The 27,210-nt window shown below is 36.8% G+C and overlaps 1 pseudogene; it reads left to right on the top strand.

The window, feature by feature from the left end:
* The first annotated feature begins 178 nt into the window (after positions 1–178).
* Positions 179–27,210, top strand: LOC140154541 (glutathione hydrolase 1 proenzyme-like; annotated as a pseudogene).

Raw genomic sequence — 27,210 nt, 5'->3', positions numbered from 1 at the left:
GGACTACTCCATTCCCCCAGTGGAGCCACCACTTCCACCTAACCCCATCCCCACTGACACCCAACCTTACACCCAACCCGCACCCAACCCGACACCCCATAAAAGCTCATAAAATCTGGCATCGGGCTTGCGCTAGTTTGTCAGTGAATGGTTACATGCTGTGTTTAGTTCAAGGACAGAAACCAATGTCAGATGATGAGTTTGTATAGTTTGTTTTGGTCAAATGTAAACACTAAATTGCAAGTCATTGTTGCGAAGAATACGGAGACTAATAGCCTATCATAGTCTTATCCTACCGAAGAGAAGTTTTGAGACTAAAGTAAGTGTTTAGACCAGCATGTAACACCCATATCTCTTGTTAATGTTTAAGCTTACCCATTGTAGTTGTACAATGTACATTACATTGTTATGGCTTATGATTGTATGTGTGAGTCAGTGCGGCTTTTGACAATTGGACGAGTGGGTCAAATACATGGTTTATATCCTCGCCCCAACACCCAAAAGGGAATTAGAGGACCTATATCGGACCTGTATTTAGTATGTTTGGTGTTATTAATATTATACCATTCAGCAAATTACAGTGTTGTTTGTCTGCTCTGTCCGATTATTGCATAAAAATATAATATAGGCCAAAAGCCTCCAGCATACTTTCCTGCCGCTTGCCGCGGCAAGGCGTTCCAACCAATGACAAGCTTTGATTGTGTCTGTTTGTCTGCAATACGTGTGTGCCACGCCGCTCAGCGGCATGCGGCAGGGTAGTATGAAACCAGCATTATACTATAGTACCATTTAACTTGATATCAGTAAACCAGCTGTGTAAAGTCTTATTCAGATTCCCTTTAACAAATTAAGTGTACTGCTAGCCGTCCAGCGCATATTATTTGCACAAGGTCCAATACACACGCTGGACGTCGAGCGCGTATACGTGATGGTTAAGCTGTCAAATGAAATCTGAATAAGACTTTACAGTGCCACCAAGTGAGTTAAAAAATAAAAAAGTTTATTGGGGCATATTGGAATATCTGTGATTGGGGTTACTCAGTGGCGTAGCCAGGGGGGGCAGGGGGCCCGCTCGTCATGGACGTCGGTTCATGTAAGGCGTTGGTGAAAAAAAAAATGGTTTAAAACAATAACAATAGACTATTTTTTACCCAGGGTGACAGTAAAAGGGGAGAATTGTAAAAAAATTATGAACATTTTTTTAATTATCTATAATAAATTACTGAGTTTGGCGACTTTGTAAGGCTAAAAACTTCTCGTTTTACATTATTTCGAAAACGGATTTTTGCGTTGCGTAGAGTAAAGTTGTCCGCACCCCAATAAAACGTCCAATTTTGTTTTTGTTTACGTTAAGGGTGTCAAATTATGTTAATTAGTTTCAAAGGCACTAGCAAGCAACCTGCGAGCTAAGCACTGAGTAAAGGCCCGGTCACACTATGACGGACAATAAGCAACGAAAGGTGACGAACGTGAAAATCACAAAATGTTGACGGCAAAAAAACGAAAAAAAGAGGAAAAACAAGATTCGGTGACGAGTGGGAACGACCTTTAGCGACAACACGACGGCAATCAATAATAATCAAAAATATTAATATCGATATCAATAATAATCAAAAATATTACACATATCAATAATATTCAAAAATATTACACATATCAATAATAATCAAAACTATTAATATCTTTATCAATAATAATCAAAAATATTACCATCAATATCAATAAATAATCAAAAATATTACACATATCAATAATAATATAAAAAAACCAATATAAATATCAATAATAATCAAAAATAGTAAAATCAATATAAATAATAATCTAAACTTTTAATATCTATATCAATAATAATCAAATATATTAACATCAATATCAATAATAATAAATTCAAAATTGCAATTCGCAGCTTAACGTAAACTGCCGTTCACCCCTATTCGTCATAGTGTGACCGGCCTTAAACACTGAGTAAACAGTCACAATACACTACAATACAGTCATGCTGTTTAACATGAACACCCGCAAATCCTATGTCTGATCTGATCAATGCTGAGATTGGGTCACTCATACCATTACACATCAGACTCTGACTTGAGTAATTAACATGCATTGTTTATTCAACTAATTTGTCAACATTATCATGCCAGTGTTCAAACTAGAACCTATTGTCAACAGTTAAATGTTTGTTTATTGAATTAGGAGTCTCCAAATCACCCAAATTAAACAGGGTTGCCAAACTGTGAATTAGTAGCCCAAATGGGTGACTTTTTATAAGATCCCCCAACTTTTGACAATTTCCTGTCCCATAGAGACAGATGGTTAAGAAAAATGGGTGACTTTTTAGCAATGCAGGTACAAAAGTCTGGTTAGGCTCACCGTAACTCACAGGTTAGCGGCATAATCAGTGAATTAGGTCAAAGTCTCCAAATCACCCAAATTAAACAGGGTTGCCAAACTGTGATTTAGTAGCCCAAATGGGTGACTTTTGAAGATTCCCACCAACTTTTGACAATTTCCTGTCCCATAGAGACAGATGGTTAAGAAAAATGGGTGACTTTTTTAATAGCAACGCAGGTACAAGTCTGGTAAGCATGGTAAGGCTCACCGTAACTCACAGGTTAGCAGCATAATCAGTGTCTGTGCAAAATACTTTGCCAATGTTGAAAGTAAGTGTTCTACAAAATTGTACATTTATTTTGATTATTCCGAGACTGCACCTCAAATTGCCCTGCACCATGGTCACTGAACTTACCAATTCGAAAAACTCAGTAATTTATTATAGGTACCTTAAAGGAGTATTTCGTGATCCTAGCATCCTCTATTTATGTCATTTTTCATTAGATATCCACGAAAAAAAACTATTCCCAAAATTTCAGTTGATTCCGATTTTGCGTTCATGAGTTATGCATGATTATGTGTATTACACTGCTCCATAGACAATGCGTTGTAATTTCGTTCTGGTGCACCAGAACGAAATTCAAATTTCACGATATCTTTGCTAAATGAATTAATCTGCAAGAAATATTTTGTACATAAACATTATGTAGCAAGAGGTTTCCAGTGATGTAAAAATCTCAACTTTTTTGAGAAAAGTGGGGGATGAGGCTGTGGATCACGAAATGCCCTTTTAAGCAATCACACAATATTATATAATACCAGGGACTGTGTATGAACACCTAATTAGTCACACATCAATAATGTCAACATTTACTGAGGTCATGATCCAATTGCCTATTTGCATGCCTTATCAAACCACTGAATTTTACCATGCTATGTTATATGAAACAGAGTGTAAGGATATGTGAATAAAATTGTTTCATCTGCACAGTGGTGTAGCCAGGACTTTTTCTTTGTGTGAGAGAGGGAGAAGGCAAATTTCATGGGGGGGGCAAATTGTCACAAATGGGCTAAAAAGTAAAAGGTACAACAAAATTTATCCAAAATGGGCTAACAAATAAAAAGTACAACAAAATGCATACAAATGCATACAAATCTTAAATATCCGTAGCCAGCATACCATAGGGGCCCAAGAGGGAAGTAAATAAAATTGTGTTCATCTGCTCAGTGATGTAGCCAGGACTTTTGCATGGGGCAGCAAAGTACATTTCAAGGTTGGGGATGGACAAACTTGGACGAAAATGGTAACAAATGGGCTAAAAGGTACAACAAATTTGTCCAAAATGGACAAAAAATGAATGTATTTCCACATGCATAAAAATTTTAAATATCAGGGGCAGGGGCCCAGCATCCCACAGGGCAAGACTTCTCACGGTGGATATGATATGGTGGCAAGAAGACTTCCATCATGATCTAATTGCAATTTCAAGCCATTGATTTATATGGAAAAGATACTAAATATTATATTTCTAAATGATAATCTCCTCTCATACCATTAATCACATTAAATAAAACATTTACATGTACAAAAAATATACAAAATTTAACAACCGCGAAACACTCTAACCGCGAAAGACGGGTGACCGCTAGTACATTAAAATTTTGTGTTTTTATGTTACAGCCTATTACCTTTTTTTTTGCTCTCCACTTTTTCAAACCAAGCCAAAAAAATTTGGGTCAACAAATCACCGTCGGCAAAAAATATTTCCGTTGGTACATTTACAAGTTGTGCCCCCAGTTCCAAAATCCTGGCTATGCCACTGGGGTTACTGATCATCACATCACGATGAAACACTTTTTTAGGACACAATTTCCTCTACTTTGTTTGAATTTGTATTGCAGGTGAATTATGGCGCAACAGTATGGAGAAAGTGACCCCTTAATGCCCACTTACAGGTAGGTAGAGAAATCAGTCTAGATCCTGTGTCATATACTGGGGTACTCAAAAAGGTGGTTTTGTTACATTTTGATGTGCAGCTTGGATCAGGGTTCCCGCTACACCAAGTTTTGGGGTCTTTTAGCACAGTAAAATCATAATGGACCCCATATTTTTCAAATTTTGAAAATTAAGTGAGAATTTGTGTCTAAAGACCCCAAAAAATTGTTTGGGACCCCATAGTTTTCAAATTTTGCAGATTAATATTTGGACCTAGCGGGAACCCTGGCTTGGATTTCAAAACACTGTCTCTTGAGTATTCCTTCACTTAGAAGATTCAATTTATTCTATATTACTCATGTTTTTATCCTGTTTTAAAATATTTTTCTATTATTTTCTTATGACATTTGGCACGAAATGTGCCAAGGGTGGTTGAGGATTAGGGGAGGAGGATTAGGGAGGGATTCATTTAAGTAAATTTGATTTAAAACCCCATTAAAAATTTGAATCTAGTAAAAAAATGTCTAAATGAACTCCCAGACATCTAAACCAAGTAAATAAATACAAAAGTTCATTTAAAAGACCAATACTTGCTCAGAATGATTGTAAATATGGAAAAAAGAGGTACGGTTACATCCTCCCTACTTTGTGATTGTTTTTGCCCACACTCTCTCATTTTTTAACCGATTTCCATAAAAAAAAAGGTGTCAAAATGCTCAGGAGGATGAACCGCTTCAAATGAGATGTGTAGGTAAAATGTTTGAACCATTTCATTTTTTCACTATGTAAAACAAAGCCTAGGTACCCCAGGTTGTAACATAGGACCTCTAATCAACAATGATTGATTGAAGGTACCGTACAGCAGTGTGGTCTTTGCAAGGGGGTTTAGGGGATTGACCCCCCAATGAGTTGTTTTGCTAACTCAACCCCCAAAGAAAATTTAAACCCCTCTTAAAACCATCCCCTCCCAAAAAATTGTCAACCCGCTTATAACCTCCCAAATAGTGTAAAATTGAAAATTGGCTTGGTAAACACAAATGAACACAATCAAAATGATGCCCACCACCAATATTTTTTTTGCCCCCTCAAACAGATTTTTTTAATTTTTTTTATTTATGAAATCTTTATTGAGGGGTTTTAAACTACTTCAGTGGCTAACACTGCTTTCCAAGCAGGCCCTCATACATAAAGTAAAATGATATTTACAAGATTTACAGAATATCTACAAAAAAACCATGATATTTACAAGATAAATGATTGCAAGATAAATGACCCTGATACACCACTGAACAAGTTTAATACTTTGACGCCCCAAAAAAGGATTTTAAGGTTGGTCTTAAACCCTGGAGTTACTGTATTAAGTGTGCTGAGGCTTGTGGATCAACGTCTAGGTGTTGTGCCTATAGCGCACTATAAATCACTGCGCTTTTTTTATGGACATTTTTGGCCTCATTACTGTCAAATTCTTGGTCTATATTTTTTGTTATGGTACATTGTACATTAAAAAAAAAATTGGGTCAGTTAAAGGAAGGTGACCTGATATATTTGGAAAATCAAATTCTTTAAAACTTAAATGTATAACATAAACTGTTGTCCCTTTCAAGCATTCATGCAAAAAGATCATGTAAATGTTCATTGTAAATGTGACTAATTCTTCATGGAATTACTGACATTTAATTTAATACAGCGTAAAACTGGTAGTCTACAGTGTTTTTGTTATCATGATCATGTTATAAATTAATATCAAATGAAAGATCTTATTTTTCTCATTAACATACTGAAATTAGGAGTTCCAAATAGGTGTATTTCTGAAGATATCATCAAAAAACTGCTGAATTGGTAAAAAATGTGGTAAACCACATTTGAGACTAATTCAGCAGTTTTTTGATGATTTCTTCATTACCATAATATACCGATTTGGAACGCCTAATTTCAATATGTTAATGAGAAAAATATGAGCTTTCACCCACTGTTAACAGGGCACCCTTTTAAAGGGTGCCACTTGAAAATTGGAAAATCCTTAAAAGGGTGGGGGTTTAAACTTTGTTGGTAAAAAGGGTGGATTGATATAAAGGGTGGGAGTAAAATAAAAAGGGTGGGAGTGCCAGCTTACAATATATATTTTCATTGAATGATAAAATCATCCTAGTTTCCAAGAATAAGTGCCAAACCACAAGAATAAGTGCCAAACCACTGCCAGCAAACTATATCGCAAGATAAAATTCCATTTGATGCATGTTTACATCCACTTGGTTATCGCGTGATATGATAGGTGCAGAATTCGGTGTACTTGATTTACTTCGAACCAAATTGCCTGTGACTTCATCAATGTATACAAATAGGGGAAAAAGCAAAAAGTGGTGGGGTCAAGAATTTTCAGTATAAAGGGTGCCTCAGTAAAAAGCGTGGGGGTCAGGAATTTTCAATATAAAGGGTGCCTCAATAAAAAGGGTGGGGTTAAAATAAAAAGGGTGGGGGTCAAACCCCACTGCCAAGTATGACCAAAATCTGCACTTTGATAGGTAAAGTTGAGGATGAGGCTGTCAATCAGGTCACCCACCTTTAAAAAAGATCTTTTTTTGGATTTTCTCCAAAACTGACCCTTTGTGCACAAATTTGACCTCACAGATAGATTTGTCAAGTTTTTGCCATTCTAAATATGTAAACTTTTATATACCAAAAATGTCCATAATTCTAGGGTTAAGACCAACTTAACAGAGACCATACTGAAGTACAGGATTATTAGTGTAACATAATCATTGTTTGCTTAAAAAGTTACCTTTTTCAAAGTCATGAGTGATGACTCTGAAAAAGGTAACTTTTTAAGCAAATGTCAAAAATGACAGAGTCCAATATCAGTATCCATGCTGCTATAACCTTTGTTATTGTTATTGATGTCATAATAATGATGATAATAATAATAATAAATAGCCAGCCAGGTCCGTGGAGGATCCCGAAATAGCGAAACCAACTACTTTGAAGTAGGTCTCCTAGAACCGACCTAACAGGGAACAAAAAGAAAAAATATGCTTTTCTTTAAAATTATTGGGTAATAAATGCATATTGTTGAGAGAGAATTGGACTAAATAATGCATACATGCATGTCTCCAATGCACAAGCATGGTGGTGGTGGTGGTGGGGGGGGTGAATACATCAACATTCAGCACAAGTTCATTATTGTGTCCAATCTCTCCAATAAAAATAATAAAATGTCAGAACATTTGACCAGTATCAATGCACACTCAATCAATCTGTAAGACTTAAACATACGGCGAGTATGTGAAACTGCCTGAGTGCAATTATACAATATCTATCAGGCCTTCCTTTCAGGCATTTCAGCACAAATAATCATTTAAAAGATCAATTTATAGACCAAAATTCAACCTTATTATAACCACAATTAATTAGTGGTATTTGACAAATTTAAGTGTGATCCGTGATTGCAACTAATTTTGTTTCATTTCTAACCCCCTCCTTCCCTGTCTGTAGTGAAACTGGAATTGGGAAGTAAGTTACAAATATAAACATCTATGTGTTTATGAGCACAGCAGAAATGTAATACGCATTTTTAAGTCCCCTCCCTCCCTTTCAGTGGCGGCGCCAGGAAATTTTTTCAGGGGGGCATTGAGAGGGGCAAAGTGAATTTTAGGGGGGAGCAAAATTGGCAAATTTTGCGTAAAATTGCCGTAAAAAGTGGAAATTTACGTGATTTTGGGGGTTTGGCCTCAAAAGGGGGGGGGGGGCAAGGAAAATATTTGGTGGGGGCATTAATGTTTAGGTTTGGTCCCTAACTCTGTTTTTGTGTGTGTTCCCTAATAACACCTAGATGGTATCTTTACTTCCTTTGTGTTGCAGGGGAACTCAAAATTTAAAATCCACCAAATCAACATGCTCCAAAATTGGAGCGGGTGTGGCCATAGTTAGTATCATCTGTGTTGCGGTTCTGATCATTGTACTGACCGTACATTTTTGGAACTATGATGTGCATGTACAATACCGGTTTAAACATGCCGCTGTGGCAGCAGATGCAGGGCCATGCTCCAATATAGGAAGGTGAGTAATATTGTCGTCTGCATTACATACTGTCGTATCTCAAAAGGCTGCCTTGTGCGATTTTTATTATCAGTGTTGCATAATTCATATTGTTATTGTATATTTCAGCATGCTTCTTTCTTTCGCGAATGGACATGAAATTGTAATATTGTGATAATACCTCAACATTAATATATAAAGTTGATTTAGTGTATCGGATCACAATTACATGTAGATGACAATTGTACAAAATCACACAAGGCAGCCTTTAGAGATACAACAGTATGTGAAGCAGACGACGGTTTGAGGTTGTCACATGTTCTTGTTTTAAAAAAAACGGCGAGTGACCATGGTGTGATCAAACAAAATAAGGCCAGTATCCAAAAATGTCAATTGACCCCGAGCTGTCGTCATTTGACGTCACACCGATGTGCACATCGTTTAGCGAACATTGTTACTGCACATTTTAAAGAGCTGTGAACTGCACAGTACCGATGTGTACATCGGCGTGATGACATCTCAGGTCTAACCGCAAAGGATTATGGGATTTACCGAAAAGGTCAATGAAACATTGATAAGAGGAAGAACATATTAGTAACAGCTACAGTTTGATGTTTGTTAAAACTCCTGTCGTAACTCCCATCGTAATTTTACTGTAGAATGTACATGTATGTAAAGAGGTTAATAACCATGTGGATGTGTGTTAATGTTTAGACTAGAATCCGTCAGTTGTCTACACTGCTCTTGTGCTCACTGCGTATTTGTGTTACGCTTGTAGTGACAACTGAAAATCTTACCCATTAGGCGGAAGTACCGTATTTAGCGTTAGTTTGGATATTTAATTATTTTCTTTATTTTTCACCCGCGTAAGTCAGGTGGAAAATATAGAAAATAATTAAATGTCCAAAGCTAACGTTTAATACGGTACTTCTGCCTAATGTTTCGTATTGTGTCAGAGTTGGACTCATGAGAATATTCTCGCATGACTTTGGTTGTACACCATAGTGCGACTGACTATTTGCACATGTGAACCCCATTATGGTGACAAGATCAAGTTCTGAAGTTCTAAAAGTAAGTGTTCAATAACAAACACGGTCAAAAGGTCAATTTGGACACAACTGCACAGTCTCAATGCAACCAGAACCTGGTTGCAAAGTCTGACACTTTTTTAACACATAAGTTTTTCAGTCGTCAACCCAGAAATTGGACGAATGAGGGCAGCAGTCTAGTTAATGATATGGTAATATATGATTGTCATGCATGGGAACCAAAAGATTTACAGTACTTTCACCAGAGCACAGATTCTGTTTACCTCGTTTCATCTTGATTTTTTGTAGTGATGTAAGTGCGCGCATTTTGCTGGTCGCAGTTTTGGATCGCTAATCTCATTCTGTTGGGCATATACAAATGCGAAGAAAGGCGGTATGTCAGGATGTTTATGGCACAACCGTGTGAACGCACTGCCATCATTATCAAGCTCATGTTGAAACAAATCAAGTATAATTGTGACCTGTTATAGTATGTCTGTATATCCTTTGTGAATGAGGGAACAATGGGCCATTCACAAAGGACATACTACTGGCAAAAAACATCAACTTAGGGACCGTTCACAAACACTTGTTAGAGGGGGCCTGATGCAAAAAATTTCATCGCAAACATTTTTCGGGGCCCCCTTTACAGACCTCAAAAATTTCAGGGCCCCCTTTTTGACATGAAAATTATGGGTCAACCCCACAGAAAAGCATATAAACTCAATTTTTCCAGTAATATTTGTGGTCATTTTTTCCAGGGCCCCCCTTAGGAGGGTCAAAAATTTTCAGGGCCCCCTTTTTGCATCAGGCCCCCTCTAACAAGTGTTTGTGAACGGTCCCTCATCAGTCAGGATCTCTCGAAACTACCAACTTGGGACTTGATACTCATTTCATGGTAGCAGGCCACAATTAAGGGCTGGGGTATGAACGTTTGGACAGTATTTATTTTGGGACATTAGAGCACATCAGACATATCGAATTGCATTCTGAATACGAAATGTCATTCTGATATCAAATAATTTTGATTTTTTGAAATTCGCAATTTAATACACATTTTATGGCAAATCATTAAAAATTTATATTTTTGATATTTAACAGTACTTGAATTAAACTTTATAAATCTGATGTTTATACTTAAAGTGTATGTAGGTGGGATGAAAAGCCGACGATCAATTGAAAATTTTGACCTTTTCGTATTGAAGATATGGTTTTTTTTTCCCAAAACACCAAAAAAATAGGTCTTTTTGGGAAAAAAATCCATATCTTCAATATGAAAGGTCAAAATTTTCAATTGACAAATCCCTGCTACATACACTTTAAGAATATATCATTAGATGTATATAATTTACTTTGAGGACTGTTATATATCAAAAATTTGAAAAATATCAAATTTGTATAATTTGTCATAAAATTTGTATTATATTGTGATTTTCAAAAAATGAAAATTATTTGATATCAGAAAAAGACATGCTTTGTATTCAGAATGCAATTCGATAGGTCTGAGGTGCTCTCATGTCCTACAAAAAATACTGTCGAAACGCAATAAACGCTCATTTTAGATCCCTTAACTCTCTTTGATACAGTGCAATTTGTGATGTGTTATTTCTTGTCATTCTCACCTGGGCAGTGGTATGTTGCTTAAAGGTGGCTCAGCCGTTGATGCAGCTATTGCAAGCCTTCTTTGCGTCAATTTACACAACCCGCATTCCGCTGGCATAGGTGGGGGAAATTTCTTCATGTATTATGACAAAGGGACTACGACAATGTTCTACTATGATGCAAGGGAAGTGGCACCTTTGGGATCTAGTGAAGACATGTACAATGACGATCATGATGCTTCAGTTAAGGGTGAGTTACTTGGTGTCACCAAAATGAGGTATAAACCTGTAGCTATATATTGACTTGGCAATAGTTTGGGATCTCTCCGGTGTCCTTTAAAGACTCCTAATGTACCGTATGCAGAATAAATATCAAATTTCAGGGAATTTCAGACAGATTGGGGTTATTGCATTGATTTGGAAGAAATTAAATATTATTTTAATTTAAATTCTATTCTAGATGGCCACATGAATAGATCAGGGTAGCGTTCATTAAGTTGTGACACATGAAGTAAGTCCTGAAGCCCATCGTAATTAGTCCTGAAGCCCATCGTAAGTCCTGATGTCCAATGCCCATCGTAACTCCTGAAGCCCATCGTAAGTCTTGAAGTCCATCATATCATATGTCCTGGAGCTCATCATAAGTCCTGAATCCTAATAAAAGTCCTTAAGCCTATCATAAGTCCTGAAGTCCATTGTAAGTCCTGAAGCCCATTGTAAGCCCTGAAACCCATGTTAAGTCCTGAAGCCAATTTTAAGTCCTGAAGCCCATCGTAAGTCCTGAAACCTATCGTTAGCCTAAACACATTGTAACTCTAAAATATAAATCCAGGGGAAGAGTTACATTGTACAAATGCTAAATGTGTTGAAGGACATTTTTGTGTTACGGTCAGCAGAAGACAAAAAAAGTTGCCTGTTTGTCCTCCACCACCTTCATCAAATTTTGGAAGCCCAAAAAATGTCCTTCTATATTTACTGTTCAAAATATACCTGACCTTAATTTATTAATTTTGAAATTCCTGGAAAAGGTGTATTAATGTTTGATGATTTGATGTTGAGATTTAGATTAGGGTACAGTAATGCAGGTAGTTGGGGGAGGTCCCTGATAAAAAATGAAAGAGAAAATTGGGAAGGTAAGTGAAAAGGGCACAGTGGCTCAGTGGTTACAGCCTTGGACTCATAATCTGAGAGCTTGCTCGACGTGCGTGGGTTTGATTCCCTGTCCCACCACTGTATTGCGCCTTTGTGCAAGGAGCTTTGCCTCGCTTGCCTCACCCCACCCAGGTGCAATGGGAAGCTGTTAGGGGTAGTCACAGTCGTACTGATGGACCCTGCGCCACTTGTAGGCTGCAAACGTGGTTCCGACATATTCTATTGACGGCGGAATAAATGTAAAGCGCTTTGAGGCTGTTTACGGCATAAAGCGCTATATAAATATCTACATTTATTTTTATTTAAAAGAAAAGGGGCTACTATCTTGCTTTTCACAGTGGTAAATGTCAGTTGATACTTTGTTGGATATAGAATGACACACCCTCTGGATCATTTGGTCATATATGCGACTAAGGTGGAATGCCCCCTCATCACCATTCATTTAGGCTCTCCTTCATATTCAGTTGTGATCTCATCCAGATCCAGATTGATTGTCATCCATCGGGTGTTGCTTGTGTCATCCATCAAAAGTATTTTGTATTGTCTCAGATTCATATTCAGTGGGTGTGGTTTACCTTGTAAGCACAAAATGTCATTGGTTCCTAGGGGCTGTCTATGAGGCGACATACGATAGTGGCTGCATTGTGTGGGGAAAATACTTCTTGAAGAGTTTGTATGTAGTGCATAGTAGGCCTAGACACAGCAAGCAGGAAAATTGCATATTAAGCGTTTTCGTACCGTTTTCCTAAGCCTTTTTAGAGCATTTTAAAGGGGCCCCATGAATGTGTGCCAAAACTTGCTTGCCCCCCTCAGCTTGCCAAAATTTGCTTGCCCCTTTCTCTTTTAGCTAGCCAAAAAATTCTTGCCCCCAATTTTACCCTCTCCCCAGGGCTCATAATTATTGTACAGCCCCTTATTGTGACATGAAAGTTATTTGATTAGATTTGATCACATCTAATGACTATTTCCATTGTGCTTTCTATGTAAGGTGGGCTGGCTGTAGCAGTGCCAGGAGAGATCCGTGGATTCTGGCAAGCTCATCAGGCCCATGGCAAATTGGAGTGGCGTGAGCTGTTTCAACCTACTATCGCACTTGCCAGGGATGGTTTTAAGATAAGCAAAGCCTTAGTGAAAGCTATATCAGACAATGAAGAGGACATCAGAAATGAGACAAGTCTTAGGTAGGTTAGTTATATGTAGTTAACCTGTTTGAATTAATGAATCTGCAGTAAGGGCATATACATTGTTAGGACTAATCACATATCGTGAGCCTGCTACGCTAATTGCCTAAGTCATTCTTACATGTTTCTCATGTGCAATTTTGATTTTCTGAGTAATAAACCCATAATTTTTCAAATTTCCAGCCGCATTCTTCATTATTTGATTTATTATGGGTTTATTACTCAGAAAATCAAAATTGCACATGAGAAACATGTAAGAATGACTTAGGCAATTAGCGTAGCAGGCTGACGATATGGATTCAAGAATGAGTCTCCTATATTTTTCACCCTGATGTGGCAGTGACATTAAAGCCATATTATAACATTTGCGGAGGAGAACGCCCTCAAAAAAATTTTTAATTCAGGTTTTTGCACGATTGTAATGTACTTTAGTAAACAAAGATTCTCTGCAAAAATCAAGACTTCAGGTTCTATAGTTTTGTCAAAATCCGAGATTTTGAATAAACTGCCTGAATCAGCGTTTTATTATTACGATGGAAATATTAGTCGAACGCGGATTCGATGTCCACCCCCCCCTACGTACACGGCGTGCGTGACACACACACACATGCCAGAGGATCGTACCATATTACAACCGCCAGAGTAACATGCATTGGCGCTAGTAGTAAATTCCAATTTTCTTTGCTTTACCTCACTTGTTCGGCTCAAAATTAAAAGGGAACATACCTGACAGTAAAAGCTACCATTTTATGGAAAATAAATACTAATCTATTTTTAAAGAAATGTTATAATATGGCTTTAACTTGTTGGGGCAGCTGTTTCTCGTACACATCTATGCGACATCTTTAAGCGTGTGCGTGTATACGCCAGCACTCTGAGTGTCCGCTAGCTAGTTGAAGCTGTGCCTAGTGAAATATGCACTGATGTCACTGCCATATCAGGGTGGAAAATGGTATAAGAGCTCTTGTAACATCAGTCTTTCTCTACGGATTGGAGTAAGAAAGATAGGCAGTCCAATAAAAACATGAATCGATAACATCAAGGACTCAACAGGGATGAACTTCAACCAGAACATAAGAACAGCAGAGGACCGATAATTGTTGAAAACTTGTGTCTCAAAAGTCAAAAGCCATCACCATGTTGCCCCAGTTGCCTTCAAGCTATGGACATAGATAGATAAATATACGGTCCACAACTTATAAGTTTCCCCCTAATACTTTTTAGAATAAGTAAAAAAATATAATACAAAATGTAAAAAGATACGTATAGCCCTATTTGTTTTGCACATGTGGACCAATTTATAGCGTTACACATCATTGCGTTCAGTCACAATGGTTAATTGTGTAAGAAAAGAGGCCGTTTTAAAAGTTGCACCTGAGTATTTAGGGGGAACTTATGAGTTATAGACTCTATAGATAGATATACTACAATACAGCCTGCTAACCAGATCTGTTCCCATTATTTTTCATTTTTGTGGCAGTGCCATATTTTTCAACTCCAAAGGAGAACCACTCAAGGCAGGAGACAAGATGTATCGACCACAGCTAGCTGAGACATTGCAGAAGATTGCAGATAATGGCTCAAGCATCTTCTATGAGGGAAGTCTTGCACAAGATATTGTCAATGAAGTAAAAGAAAATGGTATGGACAGTAATAGAATATGATTAGTGGGGGCACAACCCCTGTTAATTCCCTATTTGGCGAGGAGGACAATTTTGTTCCCCTTGTCAGTTGGCAAACAGAAAGGTAGACAAAAGACCTATCAAAACTGTTCTGGTTATCCAACCACTCGAGTATCAGAAGGATGATCCACATTAGAATAATTCAGACTGAATGAATAGGGGATTAAAAAGCTGTTTCCATGTACTGCTTTTGTCCAGTTTGTCATCAGTAGTTAGAAGCAAAACAGTTCCGGCCCAGAACACAATCATATCTGACAGTAAGGAAATATATTGTTCTGGGACTGAATTATTCAGACTAGAATATTAACTTGTATTCTAAATGAAGAAATAAAAATAATTATGGTTCTTCAGTATAATTAAAAATAGAGAAAAGATATTCTATTCAGCATGTTAAAAGTTTGACATTTAAGCGGCAGAAAGGTGTATGTCCATAACTGCTGTGTGTACGAATCCTGTGATATGCCTGAGTTCCTGTAATTCACAATGCACGTCCAGGAGTCCATTTCACTCAACTTCACAAAGCTTCATAAGTCTCAAAATCAATCGTAACTTACGATGCATCGTAATATCCATTTCACTAATGGACCCATGACATTGATTGTTTTACTGTCTTTTTTAGATCTTATAATTCATGGGATTGAATTAACCAAACCATTTCCAATAATTTGACAAATGTGTATTTATTTCATCAGGTGGGATTATTACAGCTGAAGATCTTCAGAGTTATACAGTAAAGCCAAAAGACACAATTGTGGTTCCGCTAGCAGGACTAAATTTTCACCTCCCTCCTGCACCTAGTGGTGGTCCAGCTCTGGCTCTCATATTGAATATATTGGAAGGTATGTATATACCGTATTTCGTCAAATAAACTCCCCCGGGGGCATTACATGGGGGGGGGGTGACTATTTTGACGAAGTACGGTATTCAGATGTAAGTTTCATACTTTTAAGTATGGCTTTAAAAAGCCATATTGTAACATTTCTATAAAAATATATTAGTATTTCTTTTCCATAAAATGTTAGCCTTTACTGTCAGATATGTCCCCTTTTAATTCTGAGCCGAACAACTGAGGTAAAGCAAAGATAATTTGAATTTACTACCAGCACCAATGCGTGTTTCTCCATCAGTTGTGCTATGGTTTGATCCTTTGATGTGTGTATGATTGTCCTGCATGCCATGTGCATACTGTATTATGAACATCGCATACGTGTTCGACCAATATTTCCATCATAATAATTAATCATCTTAATAAGATGGCTTATTCAAATTCTCGGATTTTGCCGAAACTACAGCACCTAAAGTCTTGATTTTTGCATGGTATCTTAGTTTACTAAAGTACAATACAATTGTGTAAAAACCAGAATTTTAAAAAATGTCCTCCTTAGCAAATGTTACAATATGACTTTAATTACCATATTTTGGTAACTTGACTTTGGTAATATGTGATATGATCAAGAGGAATGAGTCACATGTCGACCCTGGTCGAAAATAAGTTTTACATAGGTTCCTAAAGAAGACATTTAGAGCTTTCAGAAACTGAAAACCCATGTTGATACGACTTTCCTTTGCAAAGTTACGCCAATTTATCAATCGCTGAAAACAACGTAAAACAAAAGAATTTGAACACTTTCTTTGCCAATATCTCAAAATCATTATTAGCGACATGTGACTCATTTCCCTTGATCGTGTCACATATATCCTATATTTCTCAGAAGTAAGCTAAAATTTGAATGGGCATTTAGGTGTAAAAAACTGCTGTCCTTCATCAATGTTTATGTTTATGAGCCCAAACTCAAAGTGTAAAAACATGACACATAGTACATGTTTAAGGGCTGGGGTATGAACGTTTGGACAGTATTTATTGTGGGACATTAGAGCACATCGGACATATCGAATTGCATTCTGAATACGAAGAATGTCCTTCTGATATCAAATAATTTTGATTTTTTGAAATTAGCAATGTAATACACATTTTATGGCAAATCATTAAAATTGATATTTTACAAATCTGATGATTTCTACCTAAAGTGTATGTAGGTGGGATGAAAAGCCGACGATCAATTGAAAATTTTGACCTTTCAGTATTGAAGATATGGATTTTTTCCCAAAACACCAAAAAAAAGCGAGGTCTTTTTGGGAAAAAAATCCATATCTTCAATATGAAAGGTCAAAATTTTCAATTGATCGTCAGCTTTTCCTCCCAGCTACATACACTTTCAGACTATATCATTAAATTTATAAAATTTACTTCGAGGACTGTTATAGCTCCAAAATGTGAAAAATATCAAATTTTAATAATTTGTAATAAAATTTGTATTATATCGTGAATTTCATAAAATGAAAATTATTTGATATCAGAAAGACATTCTTCGTATTCAGAATGCAATTCGATAGGTCTGATGTGCTCTCATGTCCCACAAAAAATGCTCTCGAAACGCTCAAAACGCTCATTCCAGATCCCTTAACAGTTTAATTAAATAATAAAGTATCTTATAGTTGTACATTTACTAAGGGTTATTCCAGTTGAAATCCATGAATGAATTTCAGCTGGAATAGCCCAAAGGGAAAGGGAGGTTTTGTGTAGGTTTTGGTGCCATATTTGTCAAGAGTTTGAAGATTTTAATGTTACGCTGGTCCACATTTTGTGACACTTTCTAAGACTTCGACTCACAAATCAACACCAGGTATACCGTAAAACCCCATCTACAAGCATATAAAGTGCTTCTGATGAAAGCTACATTAATCCAGGCGCCATTATGGAGTTTGAGCAAATAATTACCGATCCAAGCATATACAAACAAGTATTATTTTAAGACCAATCTATTGTATTGGTATATTTACGCTTGCTTCGAATTAATTTAGCTTTCATAAAAAACACTATATATGCTTGTAGACGGGTTTTGGTATGCCAAATAGCAGGAAGGATGTTGCTGTTGATGTTAGCATTGAGTCCATCTGGCTGACATTGTTAAAAACACTTCACCGCATCTAGGGGTTCACAGGATAGTGAGTCAGTGGGTCTGCAGTGATTTTCAAAGTTGGGCTAGAAGTTATTTGACCTCAGATGACCCCTGGATGACCCCAAAATGACCTTCCATCTTATTTCTAACACTGCTCATATGTATATAAGTATATCTAGTAATATATTTGATCAAATCTGCAGGGTACGACATACGAAGAACGGATATTACAAACAACCAGGCGGCAATTTCTCTTTATCATCACATAGTAGAGTCCTTCAAATTTGCCTATGCGGCAAGATCATTCATAGGTGATCCCGACTTTGTTGATGTTGAGGAGGTAAGGTTCAAATCAGAAATCTCTATTCTTAGTTTGTCATCAGGAGTAGTGCTGATAATGGTACGAGGGGTGGTCAAAAAGTTTGTAGAATTACTTTGTCGCACGGTATTGAATTTGGTCTCATTTGAAAGCATGTTCCTTCAAAACGTTACTGCAAAGATATTAGATTTTTGCATCACTGTATGTGGACAGGACACTCTTCAGAGAAAGCCTACCTCCATGAATTCACAGGTACTACCAGAACTTATTGACCGCCCCTCATACTTGTATCAAAATGATTGGCACATATCAGCAAGTGTAAATATCACTCTATATAGTAGTTATTTTTGTGTGACTTGTTTATGAGATTTATTAAATTTATCTCTGATGAACTTTTCAATTGCTATACTAAATATTTGCATGTTTCAAAGCGATGCAGTAATAATTCTTATTATTTGTGTGTTTTTTATTTGTTTTGTAGCAAGTGGCGAACATGACATCCAAAGATTATGCAGCTGAGTTACGTAGCATGATAGAAGACTGTTGCACACATGAAGTATATTATTATTATCAAGTAAATCCCGAAGCCTACATTATTGATGATCATGGTACATCACATATCAGCATAGTTGATCAACATGGCAATGCAGCGTCAGTCACTTCTTCTGTAAATGAAGCGTAAGTCAGGTTTTTAACCTCTGCTCATTTTTGGTTAAAAAGGTGGGTGATTTGATTGATAGCCTCTTTCACCACTTTATTGCATCAAATTGAGATTTTGGCACTTGAAGAAAGCTCAACTTTTTTTCATAATCCTAGTAAAATTTTAGGCCTGAGATTTGTATTTGTGTTTTAAGCCTGAGATTTGTATTTAACTGAGATGGTAATGACAAAATTGTTGTTTTTGTGTGTACGATCAATTGAAAATGTTGACATTTCATATTGAAGATATGGATTTGTTTTCCCCAAAAGACATAATTTTTTGTGTGTTTTGGGAAAAAAATCCATATCTTCAATACTAAATGTCAACATTTTCAATTGATCATCGGCTTTTCATCCCACCTACATACACTTTAAGTATAAATCATCAGATTTATAAAGTTTACTTCGAGTACTGTTAAATATCAAAAATATCAATTTTTAATTATTTGCCATAAAATGTGTATTACATTGCGAATTTCAAAAAATCAAAATTATTTGATATCAGAAGGACATTCTTCGTATTCAGAATGCAATTCGATATGTCTGATGTACTCTAATGTCCCACAATAAATACTGTCCAAACTTTCATACCCCATCCCTTAAGCTGAATTTATATTACATCGCTGAGCGATAGCGATTGGTTTTTAGCAAATGAGGTAGAGCGCTTTTTATTGCATTGGAAAGAGCGTGCTACCTCATTGGTCAAATACCAATCGCTCGTCGCTCAGCGATGAAGGATAAATTCAGTTTAACATGTTTCATTTGTATTAATTCACTTGCTGACAGATTTGGAGCTATGTTCCGAGGCAGCGGCACAGGCATCATTTACAATAACGGCATGGATGATTTCTCCATGCCCTTTGATAAAAAAATGAGTTCAACATTCCACCACCGCCAGAAAATTTTATCGCACCAGGAAAACGTGCTTTGTCATCAATGGTACCCGTGATAGCAGTCGATGATAGTGGAGTGGTCCAACTTGTTGCTGGGGGATCAGGTGGCAAGAGGATTACTACTGGGGTTGCACAGGTATGTTTATAGTGCTTTTATGGTACAATTACCAAATAGGGTGCAACTTGCTAGACTTGAGTCCAGTCCTCGTTTACAGAGTTTAGGGTTTAGGGTTGAGGTAGGGCAGTCTTGTAATAAGACCAGTAGAATTGCACCCTATTCGGCAATCGCTCCGCTTTTATTAGGTCATATGAAGGCAAGTCCTTACGGCAGCATGAGCCATGTGTGGGTGTGCGTTTAAGGGGTTGAAGTACCCTGAAACATTATATGGCCACAGTTGTTCCTTCCTCACCATAGAGCCATGAATGCTGTACGTATGTAAAAACGGGGCACCTTGAACTTAGGTTGCGGTTCAATTAAGTACCCCGAAACATTATTATATGGCCACAGTTGTTCCTTCCTCACCATAGAGCCATGAATGCTGTACGTATGTAAAAACGGGGCACCTTGAACTTAGGTTGCGGTTCAATTAAGTACCCCGAAACATTATTATATGGCCACAGTTGTTCCTTCCTCACCATAGAGCCATGAATGCTGTACGTATGTAAAAACGGGCACCTTGAACTCAGGTTGCGGTTCAATTAAGTCCCCCGAAAAATTATTATATGGCCACAGTTGTTCCTTCCTCACCATCGAGCCATGAATGCTGTACGTATGTAAAAACGGGGCACCTTGAACTCAGGTTGCGGTTCAATTAAGTACCCCGAAACATTATTATATGGCCACAGTTGTTCCTTCCTCACCATAGGGCCATGAATGCTGTCACGTATGTAAAAGCAGGGCACCTTGAACTCAGGTTGCGGTTCAATTAAGTACCCCGAAACATTATTATATGGCCACAGTTGTTCCTTCCTCACCATCGAGCCATGAATGCTGTACGTATGTAAAAATGTGGCACCTTGAACTCAGGTTGCGGTTCAATTAAGTACCCCGAAACATTATTATATGGCCACAGTTGTTCCTTCCTCACCATAGGGCCATGAATGCTGTACGTATGTAAAAACGGGACACCTTGAACTCAGGTTGCGGTTCAATTAAGTACCCCGAAACATTATTATATGGCCACAGTTGTTCCTTCCTCACCATAGAGCCATGAATGCTGTACGTATGTAAAAACGGGGCACCTTGAACTCAGGTTGCGGTTCAATTAAGTACCCCGAAACATTATTATATGGCCACAGTTGTTCCTTCCTCACCATAGGGCCATGAATGCTGCACAGTGTCAACACCCTGTATTATAACTATTTTTTTCCATACAGCTCAATACTCCGTTGAAATCAATATTCTATTATTGAGACAGATAAAGAAAGTTTACATATGCATTGTGTTATAGGACATGCACCTGGAACTTAACTAAATGGGCTAAACGCGTTCCTTTATACCTATAAAGTATAATTGTCATTCTCAAAATTAAATATATCTCAATTTTTACGTTGGATTTCAAATTTTTTACATTAAAAATGCAGTAAAAGATATCCACAGCAAGCTGCAAGGCCCTGCTAATTAGTGTACTGCTTTTCGAGTGAGTGTACTGGAAACAAAACCCTGGTTTTACCTGAAAACAAATTTTTTTCTTGTAATAGAAACATCATATGGGGTACTAGAGCATGCACAAATCGTAATAATGTGTAGAATACAGAAACGCTGTGGTATCTCATATAGTCATGGTATGCTTAGCCTGAGTCGCTCGGCCTATCTCTAACAAAATCGTGATGCATAGCTGTTAAAAACGAGAGGATTCGCTGTACTATCACGGCAATTTTTAACACGAAGATATAGGGATGATGACGATGTGTGCTGTACGTATGTAAAAGCGGGGCACCTTGAACTCAGGTTGCGGTTCAATTAAGAAGAATTCACAGGAGTATTCAAAACATGGTGACAATCAATACGGTCACAGATCTGGTCATTTTACACCTTCAAATGTGCTCAAATTGTACACACATGTATTAAATATGTGTTGTTTAAGTCTCATGTTCACATAAGGAACGGTAGGAAGTGGTATTTATGTGAAAAAGTGGTATTTTGTGTGTACCCTGGACATGATATTTTTTTTCCGTAGTTAAGGGATGGGGTATGAACGTTTGGACAGTATTTATTGTGGGACATTAGAGCACATCAGACATATCAAATTACATTCTGAATACGAAGAATGTCCTTCTGATATCAAATAATTTTGATTTTTTGAAATACGCAATGTAATACACATTTTATGGCAAATGATTAAAATTTGATATTTTTTGATATTTAACAGTACTCGAAGTAAACTTTATAAATCTGATTTATAATTAAAGTGTATGTAGGTGGGATGAAAAGCCGACGATCAATTGAAAATTTTGACCTTTCGTATTGAAGATATCAATTTTTTACCCAGAATGCAATTCGATATGTCTGATGTGCTCTCATGTCCCACAAAATATACTGTCGAAACGCTCAGTCCAGATCCCTAATAACATATTTGCATCTCATACATCAGTGTTCAGTTTTATAACACCAAGTTTATTGCCATTATTATTTCCTCTTACTTAACAAAAAGAAAAGAAATTTATTAGAATTAAAATTCTACCAGGGTTCGAACCAACAACCTATGGATCCATAGTCCAGAGACTATACCACTGTGCTACGAGTCGTTCTGCCCAGAAAGGCGTCTGTTAATAATTACTAATTAATATTACTATATACATATTACCAATGAATACATATATAAGTTTCCTTACCCTCACCCTAACCCTAACACTAATAGGCGGGAGACCACATATACAGTTGCTTTATAAACGGGCTCCCTATTCAAATGTTAACTTCGGTAAAATAATTTGCACCCTGGACAGGACTAAGGTAGACATCTCAGACCTCGAAGTGGAGAAGTCAGTGGAAATCGTAGTGATGGAGGTGTGAGTGAGTACCTTGGGTTAGGGTTGAAGGTGTGACTGTATACATTGGTGTTTGCAGGAAAACACAATAATTAATATGAAACTTTACATTCCAACTACATGTTACTGCAACAGCAGTAACACATGATCTGATCATGTCTACAGTAGAATTCATCTCGACCTTTGCAGGACTTAACCCCATTAAAAGCTATTAAACCAAGATAACACTCATTGAAACAGCTCAACTGATTAAATCGGATCTTCTCTGGTTGTGCACAAGTGTCTGTTTTCATGCGCGATATCGCAGTAAAGCTGGTATTCATAGCTTCAGTTGGGTAACCGATTATAAAGGAAACGAAAGGAAACAATGGTATGTGTGGCTTTGTTCACGAAATGAGACAATGGCGTGCTTTTTGTAAACCAGCATTCTTGAAAATGAGCAACATAATGATTGTTGACTTAACACGGTTTGGAAATAATTTCTTCATATTTTTGGTGTTATCTGTCGTTTACATGTCCTTCCTAAAACACAAAAGTACGACCCTCTCCAAACACCTAAATTAGCTAAAAATTTAGGACATGTTACAAAACTATATTGTCTAGAATTTTAGAAGAGTACTTTTAATATTGGCCAGTTATTTTTCACACAGCGACGTTAACTAGGCAATGTACTATTACCTATAACATTAACTAAAACACCAAAGTACGAATATTTCCAAACATCTAAATTAGCTAAAAATTTAGGACATGTTAAAAAACTATATTTTCTAGAACTGTAGAAGAGTACTTTTAATATTGGCCGGTTATTTTTCACACAGCGACGTTAACTAGTCATATCCCCATACTTTTAACGTAGGGCTATTTGTAGAGGTCACGCGTCAATGGGAAAGAGCACTGTGTATTGTGTATAGGAAAAGCGGACAGTAACTGCAGTATGCAAATATATACATCTATTGATTACTTTATTTGGTAATTTACGTTGAGTGTCTTTAAGAATACTTTTGTTTTGATGTGTTCATATACTTTTGTGCGCAGTATACTTGAAATTAACCGTAATTTATGTTCAATTTTGTGACTCATGTACAGGTGATTTTGAATACTATATGGGGTGAAGACAATATGAAGGAGGCAATAGAACGTAGTCGACTTCATAATCAACTTATTCCATCAGAGACAACATATGAGCAAGACTTTAGACAGGTGAGGAATTAGGCCTAAAAAAAATTGTTTGATTGGCGTAACATGAAAAAAAAATTAGGGTAGGTCGGTCGGCATTTTTTAAAATTATTTTTTCACACACATTTTAAGCTGAAAATCACAATTTTTTTTCTTTTTTATTTAATTTAAATTTTTTTAAATTTTTTTATTCATTTTTTTGCAAAAATATAAGAAAAAAGTCAGTATTGAAGTGTCATTATAATTATGCCATTATGATATGTTGCATTCAATAATATAATACATAGGGCCTATACTTTACTTTTACTGTCACAAATATAATTATATAAACTTTTTCATAACCATTTTATACTAGTATTTTGATGTAATAAATATCAGTATAATTTCGAGTTCAGTTGAATCGTTCATCATGATTAATAACATTTTATTTATCAAAAAATCGACTATGGCATAGTCTAACTTAGTCCCACAGTAAAATACCATGAAATTAAGAATTCCAAAATTTGAATTTTTTTTTATGGGAATGTCATCTTTAAGTTTAAAGGCCTCAAAAACAGGTCTGGTGACTTGTTCCGGTATTAGTTGGAGCTGGTCACATATCAGTGTCACTGAACAGCTTCATCTGTATGATTGGTTTGGTTATCACAATATTATTAGGTAGACAAATCGAGAATATTACTCGGATCCTTAGCTTTCGTCATAATTTGGTTCACTGCTTCTTCCGCAGAAACCGACTTGTAGCCTAATTCCTAGTATTCGATGGTACAAGCAGTGAATCCTACATGATGAAAAGTGAAACTGCTGATGTCCCAAATGGATTAATTTAGGAGAAAGGGGGCCGACACCATTGTACTAGTACCACAAATTTGGTTATAATCAAGGTGAATTTCAGTTTTTTAAAACAGTCTTTCAAATGACTATCAATATTGAAATGTGCATGTGCGCCATTGTGCGGGGTCATTGATTGTCATTGGTTTCCTTTTTTTTTATTATTGTGACTAGCTGGTATTTATGGCTTCAGCAACTGCTCAAAATGTTCATATGGGAAAATATTAAAGGCAATGAAAGTTCACAATCATACACACTCGTTATCTAATAATGTGTGTGATTGGTTGAGAGCAAGGCCCGTAACCAGGATTAATTTGGGAGGGGGATGATTTTGAAAAAGTGAACTTGGGGTGGACTATTTTTTCTTCAAAATGTGGACCTTTTTCGACCAAAAGGGCTAAAAAACCTCAATGTTTTTCGCTTGCTACGCTCCCATATGGGACTTTTTGGGTACAAAAAAGTGACTTTTTGGCATTTGTTGGGGAGCATCCACCCCCCTGGTTATGGGCCTGATGCCCTGGCAGCTTTGTTTAGCATGTATAGAAAAAAATAGCAGTCCTGTACTATCCTTATTTAAAGGAGGCTTTTGTGATCCTAGCGTTCTCTTTTTATGGCATTTTTAAGTAGATATCCACGAAAAAAGCTTATTCCCAAAATTTGAGTTCTGATGTTGTGTTTGCGAGTTATGCATGATTATGTGTATTACACTGCTTCATAGGCCACTGCTGTAATTTCTTCCTGGTATACTAGAACGAAATTCAAATTTGATGATATTTTTGCTAAACGAATTAATCTGCAAGACATTTTTGGTACATAAACGTTATGTAGCCAGAGATTTCCAGAGGTATAAAAAATCTCAACTTTTTTTGAAAAAAGTGGGGGATGAGACTGTGGATCACGAAATGCCCTTTTAATGGAACCCTCTCTTTAAAAAAAATGACTGCTGACAAATACAAAGAGTCAATACGAGATAAGATACCAATCTATTTATTTTTGATTCCTCAATATTACAGATTGTTGTACAAGGCCTAAAAGATAAAGGACAGAATATCACAGAATCATCCAGCGGTATGGATTGCCAGGGAATAAGAAGAACAGACAGTGGATGGCTGGATGCTGCCTGTGATTCAAGGAAAGGGGGATTCCCCTCTGGCTTCTAAAGCCTAGTCCGATGTGTTAAGACAGTGGCCATGTTACTGCAGTGATTTTCCGCTGCAGCAAAAATGTGCCCGTTGTGACAAAACGTCGAGAAGATCTACAAAGTCTCTGAACAAAGCTAATCATTGGCTTCATTCCATAATGAAGCTGACTTAAAGCATAGGCCTTCAAAAACAAGGCCTATGCTTAAAGTAATGCCATAGGGATTACACAGCGACAGAGGTGGCGTAAGGTTAGAGTATTGTTTATTTGGCATTTCTTCAAACCCGATTTTCTCAAAAAGTTGTTTATTTGTGGTACCCCACCTTATGCCACTATGGAATGAAGCCAATGATAGAAGTGGAAATATAATTAGACTGGAAGGAATTAATTATATACATCTGGCATCTAAGTGCCTCCCAAATAGCAACTCAACATGTACAACAGAGGCTGAGTCCACATACAACATTCTTAGGTGGCAGTTAATACATGTCTTTCTTCATCAGTCTTTGATTGTTATGTAAAAATATTGAGGGCGTCCTCCTCAGTAAATGTTATAATATGGCCTTAACAGTTTAAATTACTCCAGACCCAACCATTTTCATCCATAAAAAGTTGAAAAGGTGTGGAAGATTTTGAAATTCAACCAAAAATTGTCACAATTTAGACCAAATTGGGCAAATTTCAACTGGATTTTGAAAATATCAACAATTTTTAGCAGGAATCTTACCTAAAACTAGCCAGAATGTCCAGCTGGATTGACCACATGGTGCACCTGGAATTGTGATGCCAGCAGTGAAATCTTCCACAGGGGGCGTGTGGATTTTAAGTGGAATAGCCTAATTTAATTATATATCTGCTATATAGTGTGGATCATGACTATGCAAATACTCAGGTGTATGTTTTTTGAAATATAAAAACAACTCTTTTGTAAAATTTTGTACTTACCGTATTTAGTCAAATAAACGCCCCGAGCGTCACATTTTCCCAAGGGGGGGGGGGCGTTTATTCAAGGTCAATTTTAGAACGATAATTCCTGTTAAAATCATTATGTAAACTTAAAACTCACACTAAAATGACGAACTATGAACTAGAAACACTGACTTCTGGTTCACTTCATTATTATTGACGCTATTATCGACCATGGTAACTTGGTAAGCTTACTACACAAGATAGCATGGAAATATCGGCATTTTTGAAACATCTTGGTTGAAAAAAGTGGTGGGGGGCGTTTATTTGAGGGGGGGGGGCGACTATTTGACGA

The sequence above is a fragment of the Amphiura filiformis genome, chromosome 6, assembly GCF_039555335.1.
Source record: "Amphiura filiformis chromosome 6, Afil_fr2py, whole genome shotgun sequence".
NCBI classification, from domain to species: domain Eukaryota; kingdom Metazoa; phylum Echinodermata; class Ophiuroidea; order Amphilepidida; family Amphiuridae; genus Amphiura; species Amphiura filiformis.
Note: the sequence above shows the minus strand (reverse complement) of the source record. Positions and strands in the feature narration are given on the sequence as shown.